Source organism: Lycium ferocissimum, chromosome 11 (genome assembly GCF_029784015.1).
Source record: "Lycium ferocissimum isolate CSIRO_LF1 chromosome 11, AGI_CSIRO_Lferr_CH_V1, whole genome shotgun sequence".
Taxonomy (NCBI): Eukaryota; Viridiplantae; Streptophyta; class Magnoliopsida; order Solanales; family Solanaceae; genus Lycium; species Lycium ferocissimum.
Window position 1 is genome coordinate 58809719 of NC_081352.1, and position 7253 is coordinate 58816971.

The following is a 7253-nucleotide window of genomic DNA, read 5'->3' on the forward strand; positions in this document are numbered from 1 at the left end:
CTAAGACCAACTGTATCAAGTCTCAATAATCAGTCCAAATTCGTATATCACAAATACATCACAAGAATATCACAATAGAAGCCATAGTGCAATGCAATGCAATAATGTATGGAATGTGAATGCAATGCATATGCTGTGTACACATGTACTCCGATGATGGAACATCACATCTCGGTAGCAAAACACATGAGGGACCTGCGAAGTCCATGTACCTCATAGTTCCTGCAACAACCTCAGCAACCGCTACCTCACGATTCCGGCAAAAGCCTCGACAATCGCTACGCACAACCTCGATTCTGGGACAACTATCGGATATCGGTCCTCACGTCACTCTCATCCAACTGAACCCAGCTCATAATCGTGTTTCCTCAAGTATCATCAATGGACCAATAGTATATCATGAAGGATGAGAATGTGTGCAATATATGTGTTCAATGTCAATAATCAATCAATATCACAAGTACCACGCATGGGCACACCAACAATATCATGAAAAGGCTACACAATAAGCCATAATAGAATACTATCCTCGTATCAAACGACAACACGTAAGATACTACCAAATCATAATCAGGATATATCAATAGTCTCCAATAACCAACACGGACAAGGTCACATAACAATATCACCTCATTCCGTTACAGCCTAACAACATCAATACATGATAATTACGCTTTCTACTTACAAAGTCACTACTAAACATTCAATCTAGAATCATTTCACGTCCCTTGGCACATTTTTTCCATTTTAATACCAAATAAGATTCAATATTAAATAGCACAGGACCTGTTATGCACATCACACGGGAACTCGTCATCACTGGGACATAGTAAACTAAGTATAGGACAACTAATCTTCTAAGTCACATAAAGTCCACCAATACTCTAGGAAAAAACCAACACATGAACCTAGGGAATCTACAGACCACAAGCCCGAACACACAAATCGCATAACAGTACCATACTAAGAATCCATCCAAATCTCCAAAATCCTATACATGCATTCTCTGTTTTATCTAATACACGAATATGTAAGTCTAACCGGAGTCTACCAAAGAGAGAAAGTCGTAACCTACCTCGAGGACGAACAGGAGCACGAAATAGGGAAATAACTGCCCGTCAACCGCCGTGGCGGTCCTATGGTCGCTAGTAGCCCCACCGCTGCGATGGTCCATTAGTGATATTGCATCTCCGCTTCTGCGGAGAATCCTACAGCTGTGGCGCCAGCATTGGGGCGGCAGGTCTGCCGCTATAGCGGCATAAACTGGGCCCTACTTCAATATTTTACACGCGACTCGCACGATTGGTCCGATCAAGTTAGCGATTTAAGAGCATGGATATCCAGATGTGTTTTTAAGGGGCAAGGTCGCGAATTTCCTTGAAGTCACAGTAACGACGAAACAGGTCATTACATTAGTATAAGTTTTACATCATTTCTGTATGAATATGTAAAAATGCACTTGTTTGTATATTGAAACTCTTATAAGTTAGAACCTAGGATTTAGTTGCGGGTAAGGACCTGAACATGTTTCAAATTAGATCCGAAAGATAAGTGAGTTGTATTCCATTTGTTAAAAGTAAATAAAAGTAATAAAACGTTTTCTTATGCAAAAAATGGATAACCTTTGAATATATCTTTAAAGTATGTTTCATAATTTGAAAAATTCGAGAAAGAAAAGTAAAAAAAAAATGAATTCAAATGAATGGAATTTTCTTCAAAATCCTAGTTTGGGTAAATAGCTCTGAGGACACGGTTGACCAAAGAGACAAAATGTGGATAATGCATGAACTAATAAAAGACTATACATATACGTATATACATATATATTTTCTTATATACAAACACATGGCATTATTTTTAGATGGGATATACCTAGTATACTATCCTTATAAGTAAAAAGACAATATTATTTGTGCCCGGATATTTTATATCCGAACTTAAACTATCCTTATTTAAAAGGAAATTCTTTAATTCTTTCAAAAGCCAATATGATATGCCACGACAGTGTTTTTATATGGGAAATTAAACAAAACATAAGCAGTTCATACAAAATCACACATTGAAACTCGAAGGTCAACCGTATACTACGGATCCTTAATACTAGGGTGCCTAACACCTTTCTTAGTGGATCACCAAAACCCTTACCTAGAACTTTAGTTACAAAGGCTTTTTCACGACATTTGAATGAATCCTTTAAACCCGATTTTTCTAATTTCCTAAAAATTAGGTGGCGATTCTTTTTCAGAACAAGTCCAAAAGAGCACCAACAAGTTCTTAGTAGCTTTTCGAGCGTTAACCCTGCCTGCGAAATGCGAACCGTAATAGATGGCGATTCCGCTGGGGAATTTAGGTTCTAACTAGAAGGGTTTCAATATAATGTGATTATTTGTATAAACTTATTATGTGTTTACTTTCCTATATATATAAACTGTCATCGTATGCATATCAGCCTGTTTTTAATTAAATAAGGACCCGAATAAAAAGTTATTTTGTGCCCATAAGGGTTCTTTTTCTGGGACTACTTAACAGAGCCTAAATGTCAAATGACCAATGCCTTAGGATAAGAGGGTAGACTATTAAGTGAAGCCTTAAACAACAAAATAGTATGGTTTAAGGGTAATATTAATCTCATCCTAGTTCTAGAGATTTTTAGTGGTTGTCATTTGGTTGTGGGATGGGATCAAGGGTTGAGAGTGCTTCAGGGGGTGTAAAAGGAAGGTCAAGGCATAGACTGGGGTGATGACTAGTTTGGCCTTGCCTCCTTTTTACAGAAGAAGAGGGCCTAGGAAAGGGTTTGGGGGTGATGACCCACCTTGTACTGCTTCTTCTTTAGGGCTTTGAAGTCATTTTCCCACTAAATTTCATTCCTATGACCATGGGACCCACGGAAGCCCCTTTAGTTGACTAGAAAGAGGTTAATAAGACCTTGGAAGGATTTTGCTAAAACTGTGACACTAAAGTCAACCCAGATTAGTCAAATAGGATCCTTTTCGGTTCTTGTTACATCCCATAATTTCGTACATTGGGACGTTTTAAAATAAATGCGACAAGTTAAAGACAAGACTATTTTAAGATACAAAGTAGAGACTTTAACTTCCAATTTTGTTTCAAGTCACAAAATGCCCATAAATTTCGTTTGGTATAGAAGCACTAATGGAAAGTTGGGATTAAATTAACCATGGTAGATTATTGAGTGGGATTGAAAAACTAAATCAGTCCATTAAAATATGCCATGGTTGGCCGTGAGTATAGTGGAGTGGTCAAAGAATATTTGACCCAAATTTTGAGAGGGACACTTGTTCAAATCATGGAGTGAATATATAAGGCAAAATTTTGATTCATTTTTCACTAACAACTCATTTCAACACATCACAAAGTTAGAGAAAATATAGTGATAGAGAGGAAGCTCTCGGCTACAAAGTGGCCGAGAGTGAGGTGTTCCAAAACTTGCTCCAAAAATCAGTTTTCCAAGCAATTTAACTCCCTTATAGGTGCATGAAAACATGTAGTAGTTGTTAGAAAGAAGCAAGGAGGTATAGCATTTCAATAGGGTTGAAGATTCGGCCAAGGTTGAAGAACAAGTTGTAAGGTAAAAATGATTATTGTTCTTGTGTTAGACGATGATTTGAATGTATAATTCATGCATGTTGTTGTTGGATTGTTGTTGTGGTTGAAGTAGGGGGTGAGCCGTGAGCTTGGTGAAGCCATGGTTGGTTTCATTTTGCATGTATTGTTGGTGAATTAAATGTGTGTCAACATATGTAAATGAACAAAGATTGTAGAAGTTGGTTTATGATGTTGCATGTTGATATTGGGCTGTTTTCTTAAAATTTAAGTGAGCCGTGTGTTGTAGACTTTAATGGAATCATATTTAATCTTCTTGAATATGTATTGGAAGTGAATTAAATGTGTTGTTGTGTGGATAAATGGATGAAAATTTTGAAGTTATTGGAGTAGTGTTGAAGCCGTGTAAGGGGACTTTTAGGGGGATTGTGGACTTTTTGTGCCAAGTCTTAATTGTTGTTGTTATGGACATGGTGGTGTATTGTATGCATGTTGAATATGTGAATTGAGGTGTTAAAGAAACGAATCATGTTGAAATATACAAGCAGTACAAAACCGTGAATTGTTTTAAGGTTAGAAGTGAATTAGTGTATGTTGAATGTTGGATGTGGTTATGAACATATAGTGAAAGTGAAGTGCAATGATTCGGTTGAAATTGGAATGATTTGTGGGCTGTTGTAAGAATAAAAATGATGCTAAAACAGTTCCAAGAATTGTGAAAGTAATGTTATTAAACGTGTTGTTGTCGTTGTAAGTTAAAACTGGAAAATTGCTAAGTGAAAATGGTATTGTGGTATGTGCTGTTTGGCCGTGAGTTTGGGACTGATTTGAATGATGTGCAAGCTGTCCAAAGTCCCCTAAGTCATGTTAAACAAGTTTGGAGTGATATAAGAAAGAATGATTAGCAATATTAGCTTGTAGCACTAGTTGGTTTGAATGCGAACGAAACGTCGTCTAAATGTTTGAAAGGGATTGTGAGCGTCAGAATGCGTATTAAATTCCTTTGTAGACTAATTGTAGCTCTTGATATCTTGATATAGGATAAGTGCTATTGGGCAGCAAGTACAAGTTATAATACGACTAAACGCTAAAGGTATGTAAAGTTATCCATTCTTTCTTTTTGGCATGTCCTAGAAGTAAGTATGATATAATCCGAGCCTCGGGGTAACTCCACTCTCTAACTCCTAGCTTGACATGTGATTGTTATTCGTTCTTAATGTTGAAAGCTTGTTGGTATAATCGAGTTATGGTCTCGTTATTTATTACATAATTGACTAGTATGTAATGTATAGAAGTTCTTATACTTAAAAGGAATTGCATAAGCATACTTGACTTGCATAAGTTGTAATATGCTAGGGTGACACCTGTACATGAATCCTGAAACGTTCCTTAAAATAGTTCGCATATAGGAAGAACTTAATGTGACGATTGTCCTAATGATTGAAAGCTATTCAAGTTTACTATTCATTGAGTCTCAAAGATGTTTTTTATGTATGTGATTACTTATCACTCTGCTCGTGCTTACCGCTATATCCTTCACTGAGTCCCGGGCCAGGGTACGTTCGTGTGCAGATCTATTATATTATTCACCGAGCCCCTCACTAGAGGGCCGGGACACGTTATATATATATATACATGATGATGATATGATGATATGGAGATGGTGGCCAGGAGGGCATATATTCCTTATTACCGAGTCCCTTACTAAAGGGCCGGGACACGTATATGTTTATATTTATGATGTTATGATTATAATTACGAGTCCCTCACTAGAGGGCCGGACACGTTATATATGTTATATACGGAATGATTATGCGGCTTTGATTATAAAACACTATATTGACATTGATATGAGAACGATACGGATGAAATATGTTCAAAGGTAAGTTTTATGAAACTACGTTTGTTGCATTGAGTCCTATACACCTTGTCTCAAATATGATTCTATGTATTATGTTTCATGCTTTACATACTCGGACATCTTCCGTCGACCCCACTTTCTTCGAGGCCGCGTTTCATGCCGCAGGTACGGACACTCGTTTCGGAGATCCGCCGAGCCCTAGGATATCTACTCGGCTATTTCGGAGTGCTCTTTGTTCGGAGCCTAGCGTCGTGGTATAGCCTTTTGATATGTATATATCTTGTTGTTCAAGGTACGGCGGGGCCACCGTCCCGTCATATGATGTCGTTGTCACTCTTAGAGGTGATGGTCACATGTGTGGGTCTGTGAGTAGTTGTTGTTTCGTTGTATGGGCATGGCTTACTTTGGGGCGTACCTATTTGTAGTAGCAGCCTTGCCGGCTTGCGTAGATATATATGCTTATTATGGCAGCTGTGTATGAAGGTAGCCTTCTCGGCTTATGTTTTGTTGGGACGTTCCCCTATACATATATATATATGACAGCCTTGCCGGCTTTTGTGCGATATTAACTGTTAAAGGTTGTAACTCTTCAGGAGATAGGTAGCTTTGATATGCATACGTCTTGTCTCTATATTATACCGGTTCGTTCATGCTAGTAGTGTATGACTATAGATAACGTGTGTATACGAGTGTCCGGCTCGGGAACTAGTCACGGTATACGGGGTTGGGTCGTGACAAAAGTGGTATCGGGCGGTTCATCCTATGTCCACGACCGTATCTATATATATATATATATAAATATATATATACGGACATTTAGGATATCATCTTTCCTTCTTGTTCTAGATATGCGATAGAGCCGTATTATTCGGATAATTCCTTCCTAACGGATTGTTATGTTTACGAGCGATGCCTCCAAAGAAGGCGATGAAGGCATATATAGACCCGTAGCCACTAGGGCCTATGCTCATCTGCCCGATTAGACTCCGGTCTCCGCTACACCACCATTATATATATATACAGACATATCGTGGGACCGTTCCACCACCGTTCGGCATATCTCCGGCCTCCTATATATATATATGAGGGACGCGTATATATTGACCGTAGTGTCGGGGCGAGGCTCGTAGACACGGATTTGGAGGTGATTACACGTGATAGTTTGAGGGTTCGAGATTTCTTGTCATGTAACCCCCCAGAGTTCTATGGGTCAAGGCCCGCAGAAGATCCACAGGATTTTGTCCGACGGATGTTGCGCACGTTGAGGGTAATTAGAGCTACTGAGACTGAGTCCGTGGAGGTAGCTTCGTATCGATTGCGTGATGTGGCTGTATATATATATAGTATATAATTATATATATATATATATGCTATATATATATAAGGGGATGAGTTCGTATGCCTTTTTGGGCCATTTTCGCCTCCGGAGATAAGGCGAGCTAGAGTTGACGATATATATATATATATATAGACGGATGGCGGGGTCGAGATTATAGTCTCGAGTTTGACTCGGCGTGTCGCCCACTATTGTAAGATATGGCTACATCGTTACGTGATGGGGCGGATATATTTGATTGATGGTAATGGCAATGGCTTCTCAACCCGGTATGGACATTGTTCGAGTGCAAGCATATGCACGGGAGTTATATATATAGGTCGTCGATATATATAGATATATATATATATATATATAAGAGAGTTAGATATATATATATATATATCACGGAAGTTTCGGGGCGGGCATATCCGACGGCAGATGGTAGATATTCTTTGAGCTTTCACGGAGTACACCTCCACGGTCCACCCGGGAGGTTTGATAGATTCGGGG